Source organism: Cololabis saira, chromosome 4 (assembly GCF_033807715.1).
Source record: "Cololabis saira isolate AMF1-May2022 chromosome 4, fColSai1.1, whole genome shotgun sequence".
Classification (NCBI taxonomy): Eukaryota; Metazoa; Chordata; class Actinopteri; order Beloniformes; family Belonidae; genus Cololabis; species Cololabis saira.
In genome coordinates, this window is record NC_084590.1 from 9,794,582 (window position 1) to 9,815,197 (window position 20,616).

General features: G+C 40.6%; 1 protein-coding gene across 1 annotated transcript in view; it reads right to left on the reverse strand.

Annotated features, from left to right (window-relative positions):
• The window catches only part of LOC133441472 (chloride channel protein 2-like), a 171,951-nt gene that overhangs the window by 144,405 nt on the left and 6,930 nt on the right, over positions 1-20,616 (reverse strand).

The following is a 20,616-nucleotide window of genomic DNA, read 5'->3' on the forward strand; positions in this document are numbered from 1 at the left end:
TCAGGTTCCCGAGCCCCGTCAGGTTCCCGAGCCCCGTCAGGTTCCCGAGCCCCGTCAGGTTCCCGAGCCCTGTCAAGAATCCCCGTCACGCCCCCCGCCAAGACCCAGGCCTAGGCCTCGGGGACGCCCCCCCGAGCTCTCTCGCTGGTCGGCTCGGTCCCGAGGGCGGCCCCCGGAGCTTTGGCCGTGTGTGGCCTGGGCCCTCCTCCAGGCCCCCTCCGCCCACCCTGGGTTAGGACTCTGGGGACATCTGGGATCTGTCCCTTGAGGGGGGGGTACTGTCAGGGTTTTGACACTTCCTCCCAGTTTTAGTTTCAGTTTCTGTCCTGCCCCGCCCCGCCTGTGTCCCATCTGCCCTGATTGTGTCCGCACCTGTGTCTCGTCTTGTCTCGTTATCCCCTCAGTATATCTTGTCTTGTCATTCCTTGGTTCCCTGTCGGTCCGTACTGTTCTCTCCTCCATGTCTCCTCGTGTTTTGGTCCTGATCCTGTTTTTGTATTTATCCTGCTCTGCAGCGCTTTGCTTTACCTTTTTGGATTAAAACCCTTTTGTTTTTGAGAACTCCTGACTCCAGCCTCCCTCTGTCTCCTGCACTTGGGTCCTTTACCAACCAAACCATGACACAGTTATTCAGTATGAGATTATAATTACAAGAAAACACTCATTAAATTTGCTCAAAGTGGCATGAATATTTTTAACCATTCCTGCTTTCCATCCACAGTTGTTTGACAGGAGATACTCTTCACTTCCAGCTTGAGGAGGTGCAGCAGTTTCTATTTATTGTGCTGACACTGTACATCTAGCTGAATATGTCAAGATACACTGTTCAAACCTACCCAGTCAACTTCACCACACATCAGCACGCTGGAAACACGCAAACGCACACACACTATCACTACCTCGTCCACCCCCCCGCGTCATGCATGCTTACACACACAAAGCTCAGCCTGGGTGGCAGAGCTCAACCATGGCACTCATAACAATACAAAGAAAGCTGATGGCATCGTCTCCTCTGCCATTACGTTTTCTTTTGATTTACCAGCGTGCACATGCTCGCAATGAACGTAATAATTCAGGCACACAACGCCGGGTCGCACTTTGTTGTTGAATGCCAGGTTTGTGTATGTAAAGACATACATTTGTGGGATTTCTCTGTTTCGCTTGGACCAGTAAGGCCAATGGAGTAAAATTAGTGGACAACTTTTATGTAAATGTTACAGAATGCCAGTATGCAAGCGCCTAAAATACATTGACCCTGACATTATGATGTCCACCTTCGCAGAAGAAATTCACAGCCTGCTATCTACTAATGGTATGGTGGGTTTGTTCCACGTGGCCAACAGGCTTGCGGATTCCAACCATTTTGTCCAGTTTTGGATTAATGATTTAGGGTGAGTCAGCTCCTCTAAAGTGGCACTGGCCTTCAAAAACAAGCTTTAAATTGGACTAGTCTATGTTTGAGCCAAAGCTCAACCTCTGAATGTTGGCTGCATAAAGATTTGGATTTGACTGAATGAACATATCCCGTCCAACATGTTATCAAAATGATCCACCTCAAGTTAGCTTCTATGATAAAACAAAGTGTGTTGATCACACCCAACTTACAAACTTTATCCAAAGGATAATGGAAATAACAAAATCGATTGAAAGATGCAGCCACCCTCTCCTTGGCCTGAAACTGACACCAGATTTGTACGGCTTAGTCGTGTAAGAACCAGCAGAGAATCTACAGGGTCATAATATAACACCTTAACCCACAAGTGAGCCATTTTTAGAAATCAATCTTTGACAGCTCTTTTGTTGATGAAACACCTATTTCTCAGCTTTAAAAAGAACCCAAACAAATATGACTTAACACACATTAACAAAAGCTACCCAATACGTGATATTTAAAAGACTCCAGAAGCCTTTGTATTTATAAGAAAAATAAATTATTTCACTCGGACCAGTGGTGATGTTAACATCACAATGCTTTCTGCGTAACGATGTATAATGGTTGAAACGCCTCGGGTCACTGGACACTCTGGTTAGGTAAATGTGAAGTTTTTAATATACGATTGTATACCATCATATTCAAAGTTGGTAGTATTGATGCAAGTGTCTCAGCTTTGTCTGATAACATGTTTCTTTACAAGCAAAAGCCACTGTGTTCCAAGAAAATCAGCAGACTTTGGATTGAGAGCAATGTTCATGATTGAAGACTTGTTCAAAAAAGAAAAAAATGCAGTTATTGCAATAAATCTGAATCTGTACATCAGCACAAATTCATCTGTGTAACCTCTGAACATATATAAAAGCAAGCACATTTGTGACTGTACAAGTGCTAATCTGACCATCTTTCATGTACAGAAGCCCCTATATGTTTTGTCAAGCAGACTTTACTCTCCATGCTTGCGTTGGACTCAAAAACTAGTAGATGGTACAGTATGTGGTTTTAGTGTATAACAATAATGAAGGTGTGATTGACCACCACAACTACATCATTCACTCAAAATTCATTAGTTGTGTTTAAAAGTTCATCCAATGTTTAAAAAAAAAACAAAAAAAAAAACAACTAGGTTGACACTGGAAACAGATTAGTCCTTTAAAGCACGGAACGTTAAGACCATAACATAATGTTTCTAGAATTAGTCTAACAGTAAGGTACGGACAGCACTTCTGCCAGTGCGTGAGCAGGTCTGCGTCTCCTGCTATAGCAGGAGCAGCACTATGTAACTTTCAAAAGCTGACCTGCACCTTCCCAGCTGCCAATCAAAACATGACATGGTTTATGGCATAAATCACGTTTACTCGTAGAGGAGTCGGAGAAGTTAGCACGCTGCTAACAATAAGATAAAGCTATGCAACTCCTGGCAGACAGGAATGAAGGGTTCAAAACAGGTGAGATTAGGAAGACGAAGAATAGACACTAACAGAACAAGAGCCCAAACACGAGTCAATACTGGACCAACTTACATTCACTGGAAACTGGAAGAGACAAAAGACTACAGGACTGACACGTAATTTTGCCTCTAGTGGACTAGTAATAGATGTATTTCTCAATTTCTATATCTTGTACTAATGATTCTGATTGATATTACACTGGGTTACGGCTGTTTATTTAATCACTGATTCCCAGTTTTATGTTTGTAAATGTCTTTATTAGAAAAGTTAATGCCGCCCGTTTCAACAGTAACATGCCTGTCGCTATTTTCAGTTCAGATAAGTTCAGTTCAGATAATATTAGGTTTTTTCTTCTTTTTTTAAGTCATCTCTGAGTTTGTAGTTAAAGGAGCCGTCTGTAAGAAATGGCCAAAACTGGTACTGCAGTCACTTTCAAAATATTGTTGAGCGGCGTGTACCCTCCCCCTCCTCCCCCCGACCAGAGGTTGCCAGGTAGGCTGCAGAATGCAGCAGGAACGTAGGCTGCCATGGCTGCGATAATTAGAGCCGAGCTGGCAACCCAGTAGGGGTGGGTTAAAAATATCGAAATATCGATATTTTATCGATATGCATGTGTAGGAACGATTATCGATACATAAATCCAAGTATCGATTTTAAAAAAATATTTTTTTTTTTTTTTTTAATCCCGATTTTTCCCCCATTTTATCACCCAGTGCTCCTACCTAAGTCAGTCCTGGGCATTGCTCAATCTACCAACCCCGGGAGGCCCTGCACTGAGCTCAAGTCTAGGGCTGCAGCTATCGAATATTTTAGTAATCGAGTATTCTACTGAAAATTCCATCGATTAATCGAGTAATCGGATAAAACATATATTTGTTTAGTTAAAGAGCAATTATAAATATACATAAGATGTTAGATGTTAATTGACATCATCAAGACTAAATTATATAATCCAGTAGGTTCATGGCTGTTCATTTAAAAACCCTGAATTTACACCAGTTGACCAAATTCCCTGCCTTCACTCAAAAAACTAAGGATTTTACCAAGAAATGTTCTTATTTCTAACCTAAAAATGCCATTACACCTGATATCAGACATAACTTAAAATGTTAGGTGTTTTCCCACGTGTTTCAATTGAACTTTCATTTTTGTCAAGCAAATTTTAAGTTCTAGTTAAGTTTTAAGTTAAAGTATAAGATTTTGAGTTTTTGCAGTGTTCAAAATAAAATGATGAGACCTGCTGTATTGGAGCACATTAGGCACCAGTGCTGCTTGTTTTCTCCATGAATGACTACAGAGATAAAATGAAAACTACCCAGTTAGCTTTATTACGTTTTTATTTTTCTGACATTTTCTGCCTTTTCTTTTAGTTGAAACTGTAGCGGGAACAGAGGTTTATGTACCGGGTAAAGGCTGATTTATGGTTCCGCGTTACAACAACGCAGAATGGTGCGCGTCGCTGCGTACCCTACGCCGTAGGCTACGGCGTAGCCGTGGAGAGCCTGCACGGCAGCGCAGCACCGCCAGCCGGACCGGCGCTCTCCGCCCTCGCCGGAGAGCACCGTAGGCTCTGCGTCGATTTAACGTGGAACAATAATTTTGGCTTTAGAGGGGGAACATAGGAGAACGGACCAGAAGAATATAGCGTGGATTAAAAATAAAAGTTAAGCACTGAACTACATTAGTCTCCCGTCTGGGCCATTGCAGACTGCCTGAGCATGGCATGTTACTAAAACCAAACCTCTTTCTTCCCCCTTTAACGTGCGCAGCGCATGGATGTACGGCGAAGCGTCAGCGTGTTGTGTCGCATTAAATGTGGTCCGGGCGTAATACGAGGCTTTGAGCTGGTGAAATTAAACGAAAAATAAATAAATAAATAAATTAAACGATTCCTCGAGGCAGAGAAAATTCCTCGATCATTTTTTGTAATCGAATTACTCGAATTATTCGAGGAATCGTTTCAGCCCTACTCAAGTCTCCTCCTTACTTGAGGAGTGAGCAGGCTGCTTCTTTTCACCAGGCAGGGTGGGGTTTCTCTGGCAGGACGTGGCGCGTGGAATGATCATGTTATTCCCTTATTGTACCCAGAATATCGATATCGAATCGTATCGGAAATCGTATCGTCTTGGGACCTAGTGTATCGGAATCGTATCGGGAGGTCAGTGATGATACCCAGCTCTACAACCCAGATGCCGAAACAATACTGACTTGGTGATTGGGAGATAGGTGGAGGGTGGAGCTTCAGGCCAAAACAAAAAATGACAACATCAACATCAGTTGAGGGCTGCAACTCCTCTTTTTAAACTGGAATATCCTGGCTTGAGTGTTGTTGTCAGTGACATAAGTATTTGAAATGAACATGATTTTTAAATGTCTGTTGACATATCGGGGTCATCTTATGATTCGTTTTATTATTGCTCTTACATACAGCTCCTGTAATAGTTATCTCATAACTGACTAAATTGTATGTTCAATTGTTACACAAATGTGGAATTCTTTGAGGCTGGAAACTATGAATAAATAGTTTTTTTTCCCCTTTTCTTTTGATATTAACTAGCCAAAACAACCTCCACTTGCATCTCCATCCTCCTCTTGGTGTGTGAGAAACAAGGTGAGCCAGGTGATACTGTATGTGATTTACAGAGGTAAAAACTTTATTTTCCTGACTTTTATATCTTTTCCGCCGTGGTGGCAGCTGAACTACATGAGGGTTACTGCATCATTACTGCCGATGAAGCTGCCAATTGGATTAGTATACAAGTCCTGATTGTGAATATAGTTTTTCCCCTCTTTCATTTTATTATTGATGTATTTTCAACTCTATAACTCGGTGTTTATTTTCAGTGTCAACATGGACGAGCGGTGGATGAACCTGTGAAGAGGAGTGTTTTACTTCTCTTCAGCAACAGTAAGTTACAGATATCAGATGAATTTCAATCACAAATGTGTTGACTTGTAGTTGCAGGACTGCAGCTCTGAGGTCCGATCACTCATTATTAAATAACTTTAACCATTTATTCTGTGTCTTGAAAAAAACTGTCCACTTCCTGTTACAGTTCAGTTCCACTGAAGTCACTAATGCATGCCAGTTAGCCGTTTACCTGTATAAGGCCATTCTTGACACTGATGCAAATCAATGACTAACGGTGTAGTATTAATGGAGTTTTCATACAAATATTTGCACACTTAAAAAGGTATTATATGCAACTTCTGAGAGCCATTGCAGACTGCCTGAGACTGACATGTTACAAAAACCAAACATATCCGCCGCCTCTTTCTTCCCCCTTTAACATGCGCAGCGCATGGATGTACGGCGCAGTGTCAGCGCGTTGTGTCGCATTAAATGTAGTCCGGGCGTAATATGAGGCTTTGAGCTGGTGAAATTAAATGAAAAAAAAAAAAAGAAATTAAACGATTCCTCGAGGCAGAGAAAATTCCTCGATCATTTTTTGTAATCGAATTATTTGAGGAATCGTTTCAGCCCTATTTGATTTATTTGTTAAAATAACAATAAAAGACAAACTCAGTTAATTCCATTTGGTGGAGGTGCAAACAAATCCGCTCCTTACAACATAGCAGTGCATCTTTTAAATTAACTGCCGTATTTGTGACAGAACTGACCAAAAGAGGTTCAGATTTACCATTGGCAAGAAACCTATTTTTTACTCTCCAGTAACTTATTGTTTAACCAAATAAAGCCCAGTAGTAGTTTTAAAAAGAAGTTTATAGTCTTAAGTCTAAAAATGTAATTTTGGGTGAGTCCGATGCAAGTTGGACAGTTTAACAATAACTTCACAGATCAGTTGAAGGATGGTTGGAAGGACATGAGGGCTTTTTCTTGCATCAATGCAAAGGGGTCTTTAAGGTTTCATGAAAATGAAAGCACCTGTTTGTTAAAAAAAATGTAATAAATAAATCATGACAAGAACAACAGCATTCTAAATGTACGCCTAGGTCAACAGCCAAAGGAAATCCATGAAGCTCAAATAGTTATCCTCCGGACAACTCTGTTGTTTTCAGGAACTCCCTGCGTCACTGTTACATAACTCAACACATTCAGACCTGGAACCTGTTCATTACAATCACAATCTGATCCGCTGGCCTTGGCATCAATAAAAGCTGATGATTAAATTAAAAACAATTCCCGTTTATCCACTTTTACTGTTGACAAATAAAACTTGTGTGCAACGATTATAGTCGGGTGAGTTAACACTTTAGTGGTTCGAAAAGCCTCTAGTGACACAGTGCCATGCCGCTCCTTCGATCTGAAGTTACTGCCTGGTCAGAAACAGTGAGATATTAACAAGAGTTAATCTATATCAGTCAATGCACCATTACAGAATGTGATACCGTGACCAATGTCCACAGTCATATCTGTGCATATGAATTTGTAATACTGAACAACCTTGGTGTTTCCAAGGGTTTGGAGTTCTGTGTTTGTGTAAGATTAATACTTCACATCATAGTGCAAAGCCAGACAATGTACCAGTTATCAAAATTCTTGTAAGGGTGGTAGAGTATTTTCTTCACTTCACAGATCTCACATACTTGGGCTGAGTGCAGTGTAGCAGAAGCATTGTCCTGCGGCACTTCGTAGGAGCTAAACGCCATCGGGTTTTCTTCCCTCACAAGAGAGGAGGGATGAGAGGAGAAGGAGGGGCATGCAGAACTGCTGAGGCATGGGCAAAACTTATTAGGGAAGATCGATGGCTGTGTGCTGCCAATACCAGCAGTGGGAGAGCAGTGAGGATGGAAGGGATAGAGATGAAAGCCGATAAACCACACTTGATCCAACCAACCAGATTATAGAATGCAAACATCCATGCATATAGTGTACATTCACAAGTACTAATTACCACTGTCTATCAAGAGTTGGTAAGATGGTGGTTCACTGTTAACCTTCAAAGTTTAAATGTCCCAGCCGTTTTTGGTATCATTAATACAATGCCGTTCTAAAAACACAACAATACATTACATAGGGGGCTTTGCCTCTGAATTATCAGCCGCTGCCTATTTTCTCAACAGCAGTAATGGCAATCACAAAAATGTATCAAAGACTAAAAATATTTGAGTCAATTTTCTTAAACGTGGAGATTTTCTTTTATTTTTGTTTTGAAGAGAAGTCTCACAGGACAAGATACAAAGAGAGGTAAGAGAATTCTACTTATTCAAAAAACAGTCAGTCATCAATGGAAATACCAATCCTCCCACAGTGTCCCACCTGGCTTGAACTTTCAGAGATTCGATTTTCTTTTGCACAAAAATGTAATGGAAATGTGACTCATGTCTGCATGAGATATGTTGTTTATTTTTAATATTGCAAGATATCATGGTACAGGATGTGACCACACCCCTACCTACCAGTATCGGAAATATTTGCAGATGCTGCCAAAAATAAGGGTTACATTTTTACTTCAAGGCACGATGTTATTTTAGGCTGGAAAATCCCACCGTGAAAACTTTAACATGCTCTTATGCAAGGCTGTGGTTATCAGACTAAAACAAGAAAAAAGATGGTAAAAACTGTACAATTATTCGTCCTAAATGACCAGCCCCTGTTATTGAAAACACAGAATGTCACTGCATAACTGAACATCGGAAGCTGTGGTCATTTCAATAAAAATCTAAGACTGCTCTATATTTAATGATTATTCTTTAAATAAATAGTGAGATACGTATTTAATAAAATAAGTAACAAGTAATGAAATAACAGGTTTGCAACATTTAAGACACTACCAGGAGAAAGTAAATATAAATGGTGGGGGGGGGGGTAAATGAAAAACTTTCACCAAATGCATTACTATTATTCAAAAGTTCAAAAACTCTGAAACATTCATTTACACTGAATGTTTCAATTATACTTCTCCTGAAAGAAGATGAAATAGCATGAATTTTATTCTCCTGCCTCTGGGTGCACAAAAGTAAATAAATAAATAAAAATCAATAAGTCGTATGAATACTTGCAGTACAGATTGTATACAAGCAAATCCATTGGCTTTGTGGTTATGGGGCGTACATTTCTAAAAATGTGTAATCTAATGACAGATAAAAGCAGCCTCTATCTGACTGGCAGCAGAGTGAATCATAGGTCTATTGCGTCTTTGAAATTCACCCCTACACCCTTGTCTGGGCCTATAGAATTGTTTCACACAAAACTGACCTTTTCAATATCCGTCTTTTGTTAAACATCTTACCCAGGTTGCCCAGGGGTGGCATCAAGTGGCAGTACAGTCTGAGCAGTACAAAGGGGCTCATTCTGCCATAAAGCATCTCTCTCCCGTGTGAAACTGAGCAGAGAGAGCATTACATCAACTTGTCTGCAGCCTCTCTGTTCGTGAGGCAGGCATGTCAGAGATGGTTAACACTGCAGTAACTGCAGGAAGAGGAAGAATTGGGAAGCTTGTTTTGGACACCCACTGTTACTAGTGTGTGTGTTACTGTGTGCACACAAACATCAGATATAATTACCGTATTTTGCTGACATAGGCACACCGCATTATAAGGTGCAATATCAGTGAGCGGGTCTATTTTCATACATAAAGGCACACCGGGATATAAGACGCATGATAAAATGTATATAAAGCTAAACAAAAGTCAGGTAAGTTGAACTTTATTCAACTCATTCACAATAACTTAGAATATTCGGTTGTAACAAATACAGAAAAATACACTCACATTTTAAATCATTCGTCTTCCACAAATAAAAGTGGAAGTGGTAAGTGTCGTAGTACATCCTGTTCTCTGATTGGTTCATCGTTGCCAGCGATGGCAGACATCTGAAGTTAGTGTGAGATTGAAACCACGTTGTATTCCAACATTTGATTATAACTGGATTATGATACAGATTTGAAAATTGGGTTTACGCTAAAAACCTTACGTTGGCGTGACATCGACATAGTAAGGTAATATTGACTAGATGGTGGATGATGGTTGCTTGCCAGCGCTACATATTTAGTTATCTCACGTTGTCTGATGTTGCAACCCGTATCAAACCAAGGACCGACTTTAATACAACGTCCCTGTGTCAGCTGGGAAAGGTCCGACGACTAATCAAGCGGATTTTTGAGCACATAAAACTGATTTGAGGTCAGAAAGCCCAACAAACGTCGTACACCTGATTATTAGGCGCACTGCCAATTTTTGAGAAAAATGAACACAGCAGTTCACATATTAACTCATCAGGTTGTCCTTATGTTTAGGGCTGAAACGATTCCTCGAATAATTCGAGTAATTCAATTACAAAAAATGATCAAGGAATTTTCTCTGCCTCGAGGAATCGTTTAATTTATTTATTTATTATTTTTTTTCCGTTTAATTTCACCAGCTCAAAGCCTCGTATTACGCCCGGACCGCATTTAATGCGACACAACGCGCTGACGCTGCGCCATACATCCATGCGCTGCGCAGGTTAAAGGGGGAAGAAAGAGGCGGCGGATATGTTTGTTTTGTAACATGCCATGCTCAGGCAGTCTGCAATGGCCCAGACGGGAGACACATGTAGTTCAACTTTTATTTTCAATCCACGCTATATTCTTCTGGTCCGTTCTCCTATATGTTCCCCCTCTGAAGCCAAAATTATTGTTCCGCATTAAATCAACGCAGAGTCTACGCCGCTCTCCGGCTGGCGGTACTGCGCTGCCGTGCAGGCTCTGTTGCCACGGCTACGCCGTAGGGTACGCCGTAGCCTACGGCGTAGGGTACGCAGCGACGCGCCCCATTCTGCGTTGTTGTAACGCGGAACCATAAATCAGCCTTTACCCGGTATATAAACCTCTGTTCCCGCTACAGTTCTCACTAAAAGAAAAGGCAGAAAATGTCAGAAAAATAAAAACGTAATAAAGCTAACTGGGTAGTTTTCAATTTTAGGTCTGTAGTCATTCACGGATAAAACAAGCAGCACTGGTGCCAAATGTGCTCTAATACAGCAGGACTCATCATTTTATTTTGAACACTGCCAAAACTCTAACTTAAAACTTAACTAGAACTTCAAATTTGCTTGACACAAATGAAAGTTCAATTGAAACACGTGGGAAAACACCTAACATTTTAAGTTATGTGTGATATCAAGTGTAATGGCATTTTTAGTTTAGAAATAAGAACATTTCTTGGTAAGATCCTTAGTTATTTGAGTGAAGGCAGTGAATTTGGTCGAAATGCACAGCCATGAACCTACTGGATTATATAATTTAGTCTTAGTAATGTCAATTAACATCTAACATCTTATTAGGGCCCGAGCACCTTCAGTGCGAAGGCCCTATTGTATCTGTAGGAATTTTTCTTTTTTCTTTCTTTTTTCTTCTGACGAAAGGAGGGCCTTTTTGCCCCCCTAAACGTGCCCAAAAAGTCACCAAATTTTGCATGCAAGTCAGGCCTGGCGAAAAATCTGATATTTAATGGTTTACATTAATGGGCGTGGCAAAATGGCTCAACAGCGCCCCCTGGAAAACTTTGTGCCTCAAGCCCCACAATACGGTTTGACGTACATGCACAAAAATCGCTACACACCTGTATCAGTACACAACTTAAAGAAAAGTCTCTTGGCGACATGGCCGAAACCGAACAGGAAGTCAGCCATTTTGAATTAATCGTGTCACTTTGGCGCAATTTATGCCATTCCTTCGGCAGTTAATACGGCCCGAACCGTAACGTGCACCCAGGTGTGTTATACATCAAAACGTGCGTCTCCATCCTGCGACTATGCGCATTACTTTTCTCTTTCAAAAGCGTTACCGTGGCGACGCTAGACGCCAAAAAGCGCGCCCACCCGTCATCTGGTTGGTTCAGACAGAAAAAACTTTGCGCCTCAAGCCCCATAATACGGTTTGACGTACATGAACGAAAATCGGTACACACCTGTATCATGTTGCAACTTAAAGAAAAGTCTCTTGGCGCCATGGCCAAAACCGAACAGGAAGTCGGCCATTTTGAATTAATTGTGTAATTTTGGTGCAATTTATGCCATTCTTTCGGCAATTAATACGGCCCGAACCGTAACGTGCACCCAGGTGTGTTATACATCAAAATGTGCGTCTTCATCTTGCGACTACGCGCATTACTTTTCTCTTTCAAAAGTGTTACCGTGGCGACGCTAGACGCCAAAAAGCGTGCCCCCCTTCATCTGATTGGTCCATATTTGATAGTTCTCCAAAAGTCACCAAATTTTGCACGCAAGCCAGGCCTGGCGATAAATTTGATATTTTATGGTTTGCATTAATGGGCGTGGCCTAACGGCTCAACAGCGCCCCCTAGAATAATTTTCTCTGCCATAACTTTTGAAAGGTTTGACATAAAGAGTCGTGGGTGGTGTCATGGGACTCGGTATTGAGTCCTTGACCATAATTGGTGAAAATTAGCCCTGCCCCTTCTTCGGATTGGTTGTCCCGATTTTCTGCTATAACTTTTGAATGGTTTGACATAGAGAGTCGTGGGTGGTATCATCAGATTCTGTATGGAGTCCTTGAGCTTCATTGGCCTGAATTAGCCCCGCCCCTTCTTCTGATTGGTTGTCCCGATTTTCTGCTATAACTTTTGAATGGTTTGACATAGAGAGTCGTGGGTGGTGTCATCAGATTCTGTATGGAGTCCTTGACCTTCATTGGCCTGAATTAGCCCCGCCCCTTCTTCTGATTGGTTGTCCCTTTTTTCTGCTATATCTTTTGAATGGTTTGACATAGGAAGTCGTGGGTGGTGTCATTTCTGATATGCCTATGGGGGCGGTGGCCGTGAGTGCGAGGGCCCGTTCATCGCTGTTGCAGCTTTAATTTATATTTATAATTGCTCTTTCACTAAACAAAAATATGTTTTATCCGATTACTCGATTAATCGATGGAATTTTCAGTAGAATACTCGATTACTAAAATATTCGATAGCTGCAGCAAATTTTTCATCCGATTCAATATTTTAAGAACAATATAGGAGAAAAAGCAATACTTTGCAGTACATGATGACTGCTTATAATTAACATTATGGCTGTTGCATATTTCGACATAAAGCAAACAAACCAGAGGATTTAATCTTTTGGGTAATTAAAAATACCTCTTACTGAGATAAGAAAGAGGCCTTTGTATCCCAAAAAGAAAAAGTGACAAAGAGACTAAAAGGGAGTGATTTGCTCCAAGTGGAAGGTCACTGTTGCAAGAGAAGGCTACTTGATTATTGTATCAATTTTGGCTTTCAAAAGTCAAGCTGCTCATGGACAGTATAGTGGATCAACATAATTTTTTAGACCAAAACCTTTAGTTGGTGGGGGAAAAAAAGACTTCAAGCCATATTCAAATAACATTTTGCCTAAAACAAAAAAAGAAAACAAAAAAAAGAAACACTACAAAAGCACTAGGGGTGGAAATCCTTTAAAGTGGAGAACATTTTTTTTTTGTTAGGTGGAAATCCTGTTTTCAGTTGGGGCATCTAGGCTTTTCTTCGCTCCTCTCTCCAAAACACACAATGTGAGGAAGTTTCAGTTCACTTTATCTGTTAAGGGGACGATGGGATGTCAGACACCTGAGCAGTGTGTCGCACTTTCAGTTGAGTGGCAAGCTGGCAAATAAACTCTTTTCCTAAGAAAAGTATTCTTAGAAAAGATTTTTTTATTGTAAGCAGTTACTTTCTAAGTAGCCACTTCTGCCGTACACTTCTGATCTAGCACTAGTTCATCCCTGGGTTTCAGGCCGATACGTCCGATATGCTCCTCAGTTTATGGGTATGCACCCTACTGTCATTCACCAGCTCCCATGTCGCCCCATTCAAGTGGCACACACATTTACTACATTCATTTTGTCTCATGCACCATTTAGTTAACATTTTGAAGAATCTAAAAAAATGATAGTCCCATGTCATGAAATCAAAGAACAGGGTTCACAGTTTAGAAGAGAAACAAATGGCTGAGGGTGGTGGAGAAAAAGACTAGGAATAAAAAAACATTGGTGAAAACATATCAAAGGAAGTAGTCAGTGGCAAAATGGGCGGGGTGGGGCTGTGGGGGGGTGTTAACTTGAGAGATTGATGGGTGGCGGGAGAATCAGCTACAGAATGGACCAAGTTAATATGCCAGTCACACAAAGTCAAAGAGTGCACACATTTTCTATGTGCATGTTGTTCCGTTTTGGAATTAAAACCATATAGTCCATCTGTGCATTTATGTAGGAGGGGAAACATGGGTTGGGGAGTGCAGAGAGGTTCAAAGGCATACAGTTATTTTCCTTTTTGGTGGGGTGTACAGGATGTTGCAGAATATTATAACTTGGAGGGGGAAGAAAAATACCGCCCTCCATTTGCTATGGGATGTTAAATTTAAGAAAAAAATTCAAACACTGCCTTTCGTCAATGACAATTGATAAAGTGATGAGCCTTTCAAGAAATCTATTTCATTTCTTAGAGTCATTAGATACAAGGACAACTTTAACACAGAATATTGAACTCATTTATCAGCCAATACTGTTATTTATTAGCATCAAACAAAGAGGACATTTTGGTTGTAGTTTAACTTCTCCAGTGAATCAAAGTTTGCAATGGGTGAATGCTTAGTTAATATGGGCACGATTTTCTCTTCCCTGGGGTAAGGGTGAAGTTGCAGTGAGTAGACGTGTATTCAAATTATCAGAAGAGAAGAAGAAAAAAAAAACCCTACATATGACAGGACAACGGAATCCAAGTAGAAGCAGATAGTGTTATTGAACTACTATGATCTGATTGGTCTCTCAGAGTTATGCTTCATTAGCACCAATACAACGGAGCTCAGTGCAGGGATGTGTATTTGACAGGCTTCTCACACTTGCCTGCTTGTTAACAAAAAGGCCAAGTACTTGTTAGTGTGTCACACACAAGGACTTTTGCATTTGCATCCGTGCCCACTGATAGCCAGCATTTGATGCAACAAAGCACCTTCCATCTTGCTTTCCAATTTGTCAGTGAAGGGGCTGCTGTGCCTCAGCTGCCAAATGTGAAGCTGATCAACTGTAGAGGCTAAACACTGCCAAGCCTCTGTTTAATTACACTCCACTGAGGTTAAACTAGCAGTAATTAGAGAGCAGGCAATGGAGGGGGAAGTCTACAGGAGATCTGGGTTGATGAACCAAGGATGGAGCTGGACATCAATCTAGTACAGCACAGTGATTTAAAAGAAAGATACAAGCTGTGTTTGTAAACCATTTTATAATACTAATTAGAGCAGTAGTCAGACTTATGCATGAGCACAGTTTATATTACTGGCAATATCTTATTCCCCCCAAAAGATGAACAAGCACATGTATTTAAAAAGAATGTGTGGGCAAAGATGCATTATTTAACCGTTATGAGTGGACACTGCCAATCAACTAAACACCCTTTGCAACCAGAAAATGGTTGTTTGTGGCTGTCTGACAACAAAATAAGGAAGTTAAGAAAAATTGTGTCATTTTGAGGATAGAGGAGTGATATCATAGAATATAACGAAGCACTGCCTCTAATGGTTCAAACATTGAATTATTGTTGAAGTGTCAAGCCCTTGCAAAATGCTTATTGCAGAATTATATGTTTTTATTGCTACGTCAACAAAGGGATGTCATCAACATCGACCTTCCGGGGTTGTGAGCACCGACCCCCTGACACTCATGATAACTAATCAGCATGGATACTTAACCTTAGGATGTATCCTGATGACACAGTGTGGATGTATAAACAAAAGCAGTCATGCATAATGTGGAAGGACAGTGGCGAGAGAAGAAAAAAAGGAAATTATCCAGACAGCCACACTTATCACTGACTGTTCAAAAATGGACAGGAAGGAGTCAGTAAATCCATTTTTTCCCCCTTTTTTTATTTTAAATTGTGACAGAAATCTATGTAAGCACTTCTTAGCCAGATTTTTCCTGCACCTAATCAAAACAATAGATATGATAAAGGGTATACACGGAGTATTCAAATGTGGGCATTTCATAGTTTCTTTGTGTGTTTGAATTGAAACCATGCATAAGTACCATTAATTTCACCCCCAAAAACAATGTGCTTAAAGCAACAGGACAGTTTTGACAGTTGTGAAAACCCTGGAGACTGCAAGGCTCAAATTATTGTAGAAATACAAGTGTTAGAGCTTTTTGGGAACAGCAAAGCTTGTGTATGGTGAGGCCATGACATCACTCACTCATGCAATCATTGCCTCTCTCTAATCTTGTTGTCTTTCTTCCCATCCAGACTGGCACATCTGTAGCCGGTATCCTAAGCAATCACCTGTGACAGCCAAGCTGCTACATAAAGGATTCAGGCGCAGTGTGCCAGAGAGATGCAGACCAGGCCTGGAGATGACTCTTGGTTATTTTTTTAGGTAAGAGTTGGCCTCCGTATAAGGGGTGGCCTGGGCCCCCCCTCGTTTTCCTGCTTATGGCTGGCAGTGTAATGTACAGACTGAGAGGTGCTTGTTATTTTGTTGGTTTGCACTTATTTCTAATAATTCAATTACTTTCAGCAAGTCAAAGCAAGTTTATTTGTATAGCACAATTCAACACAAGGTAATTCAAAGTGATTTAAATCAACATTAAAAGCGGCAAGACAATTAAATAGTAAATAAAATTATAAGAAAAGAGGTAAAATAATAAAAAGCACAAATTGTTAAAAAGTAAAAGGCAGTAGAGTACGGCAGGTAAGTATTTAATTTAAGAGTACGCTTCAGTAAACAGTAATGTTTTCAGGCCTGATTTGAAGGAGCTGACAGTTGGAGCAGACCTCAGGTCTACAGGAAGTTTGTTCCACCGGTGAGGAGCAGAATAACTGAACGCTGCCTCACCTTGCTTGGTTCGGGTTCTTGGGACAAACAACAAACCAGATCCAGATGAACCTCAGGGGTCTGGGAGCTTCATAGGAACTAACAGATCCAGATGAACCTCAGGGGTCTGGGAGCTTCATAGGAACTAACAGATCCAGATGAAGCTCAGGGGTCTGGGAGCTTCATAGGAACTAACAGATCCAGATGAACCTCAGGGGTCTGGGAGCTTCATAGGAACTAACAGATCCAGATGAACCTCAGGGGTCTGGGAGCTTCATAGGAACTAACAGATCCAGATGAACCTCAGGGGTCTGGGAGCTTCATAGGAACTAACAGATCCAGATGAACCTCAGGGGTCTGGGAGCTTCATAGGAACTAACAGGTCCAGCATGCATTTTGGTCCAAGACCATTCAGTGCTTTGTAGACCAGGGGTCCGTTTCACAAAGCAGGTTCAACAAACTCTGAGTCTAATCCTGAACTCTTAGTTGATCTACTCTGAGATCAGAAACTCTAAGTTTTCGGTTCCAGAACAGCGGTTTAGAGTTAACTTACTCAACTGTAAGTAGTTTCACCTGGAGTTAAGCGCGTGCGCCACAACTATCAAAAGCCAGCATCAATTGAGCCCCAATTCGACAATTCACCATGGCAACCGGCGACAACAAAAGATCCACCTACTTTTTTTCAGGATGTCCCTGTGATATTGTTGCACTGACATAGTGAATAAAGTGAACAGAATGAGTTAAATTGCGTTTGTCAGATATGCTTTTTCTGCTCTCTATCTCTGCCGCTTGCTGTCCGTGGTGCAGAAAACAGATGCGTATTGCGTAAAGGCCCATTGGCTGAATTGACGCCACTGAGGGAGGAAACAGAGAGAAATTCAGGGTTTATTGAAGAAAACCTGCTAGCGACCAGGTTAGGTTCAGAGCGTCTGTTACTACGGTAACTGACCGAGAGCTTAAGTTACCCATCTTTGTGAAACAGGCTAGAGTTACCTCTCTTTCTCTGGTTTGAGTTACCTCCCTTTGTGAAACGGAAAACTCAGAGTTTCCCTCATTTCAGGGTTAACAGACTCAGAGTTTTCACTAAACCTGAAAACCAACCAACTAACTAACTAAACTAAACCAAAAAGTTGGCTAATAAAAATCAGCAAAAAACTGCCCCACTCAGAAATCAAAACCAGGATTACTTCATGTGTGCATGAGATTATTCCTTGCTACCACTAGTGGACATTTGGGCCCACTTGAATAATTATTCTCCTAAAGTTAATTCCGGTTCACTCCAACCAAGGACTTAACAGTTAAGGGGTGGGGACCAGTGAATGCATTGACCAGCTCACAATTTGCTGCTGCCACTTCTTCTAAAAGGGGCTTTCCCTTAATGTGAGAGTAATCAAACTTAAAATGACATCTTCCATGCATTGTGCAGTCCATGGCATACAAAACAGGATTTCTTTAGCATGCACAACTGTTTTCTTTTGTTGTCGTTTTTGATGTTATTGGCTGTTGGATTGCTTCATTCGGCAACCACAAATGATGAATTTGTCCAAATGAATAATGTAACTTGTAGAAGAGTATGTTATATTGGGCTGTAGACATCAATATGATGCGAAACTTGTGGGGTTCTCCTTGTTACTGGTATGTAGAAACAGGCAGAAATTTGAGGTTGGGCAAACAGTGCTAAACGTTTTGCTAGGCCCCCAACATTTAGTCTTTTTTGAGAATCCAAAGTTTTTATAAAGTAATTTACTGAATGGTTAACATAAGAGAGCTGATTAATAAAATGTCAAAATAAGTTTTGAGTGCTTTAATAGCATCACTTTAGCATGTTTTTTTAAATCACTTAATAGACAAAAGTTTGTTGTTCAACAAACATCCTAATTTTATGCCTATCAATTCATCAAATTATGACTTTGGCAGTCATGACAGACTTTGCTTTCTGCCGAAGGGTTTTTAACATATATTCAAATTCCTCTTCACAAGTAAGGAAACAATGAAACTGACTCACGCTCTAAGTTTAAATTATTTAAGTCATGGAAAGCAGAGCTAATTGCAAGTTTTGAGAAAAACAATCCAGGTAAATCTGCTACTACTAATGGAAAGACACAAAACAAAACAAAATTTCTTCGAATAATATTAAACCACATGCTTCGGACAAGGTGAATGGCTATAAATAGCTGATGGAAATGTGACTGACTGCAGTCTGGACCGTCGTCATAATACTTCTACATCAGATGTTTACAGTAAAAGCAACTTGAGACATGCAAAATCCCATAGTGGACAAACACACAGCTGATAATGAACTGAACATCCACTGATGTGTCAACGTTGACTTTATGATGGCATGCAGTCACCTCAAAATAACTTGGCTTCCTTTGTTCAGACTATATCTACCTGCTTGAACTGGTGGAGTTCACAAAGAGAATACTTAAATTTCATTCATTTCGGAATTAGGCCAAAATAGCAAAAGAACAATACTTTAGCAACTCAAAATCATTGCCATGGTTTGGAATTTGTGAAATGGGAAGGTGGAGTACAGAAAGGATACTTTACTTTTCCTGTATGTAAATCATCTAGCATATACAGTAGCCAATTATCAAAAATCAAGTTATCAAAGCTTGTATATTAACGATTGCAAAACCATCACGTTATACAATTCTGTCTTTCATTACAAAGTCGAGGAGAAGCTTCCAGTATCTTCTTGTGTGTGTGAAATAAAGCAAACATAACAGAGGCCTTGTGTAAATAGAAATGTGTTGCATCTTTGACTATACGTTTTTAAGGCTATCATCAAGCTGGGTCCATAGGACACTGGGAGGGAGGGATCCCCACCCCCCACAAAAAACAAAAAAAAAATCTCACTCCAAGCAAACTTTAAAACTGCTCATGCTTCAAATCCTCCAGGCTCGTCTCGTAAATGGTTCCAAATAAAAACAAAGGAACCTCCTCTAAAAAGCTGTTGCTTTTAGGATTGAGTGCCTGAATTCCTCTCATGATGTCACAGCTGGTTTTCAAAAACTCCTCTGTAGCTCAGCATTTACATGGTCGAGAGTCTTACAAAAGTTATCCTTGCTGGTGTCACTGTAACACTGTAGACATGAAAACTGTGTCGTTAAGAGCAGAGCACACACGGGGGGGATTTGCTTCATCAACCTCTTAAGCAGGGATTTAACCAGGTATGACATCTCTTTGAGCACCATGTCAGAACAGCCACATCGAAACATCAAGCAAGTCACTTCCTGTTGCCACTATGAGTATGAATAAATATGACTTCATGGACCTGTTCAGGGCTGGACTCTGATGATACACAGAACGTCTGAGGCCTCTGGGACAATGTAGGACAGAGTAAAAGCAATTTAAATGTTGATGGCGAAATGTTCACAGCAACGTCAAGGGGTGAAAACTCAACAGCTCTGCAATGTAACTTCAGCAAAGCCCTTACATGAAACATGCCAAATATGAAGTTGATCCGATGAAATGTATGGCAAGCGTTTGTTTAGGTAGGAGGTCGGCAAATCTCAAAAATCAGCCCAAAAATCACTAATTCAATTCAAAATGGTGGACTTTCTGTACATTTAAGAATATGGGTCCTTGAGACTTGTCCATTTACATTAGACTACCAATTTTCGTGTATGTAGGTAAATCTCAAAAAAGGGGCTCGCTTTTTTTTAATTTTCAAGGTGGCACTATTGAGCCATTTTTTCCTGCCCATTTGAGGCACCATTATCATATAAAATCTTTCACCAGACCTGATAGGAGTACAACATTTGGTGAGTTTTAGAGTAACAAGTAATAACAACAATAAACAGTGCGATTGCAGTAGGGTCCTCACAACTTTGTGCTCTAATAATAAGGGTGGGGGGGGGAGGCTCACACTAAACATTAGATTCACACTAAAACATCTTTGACTCTTTAACTTCACTTAATCTTGTCATTTCCAGGTGATATGAATAAGATTAAGATGTACATTTAATGCAATTTGTATCTTTGGAATGTTCTTC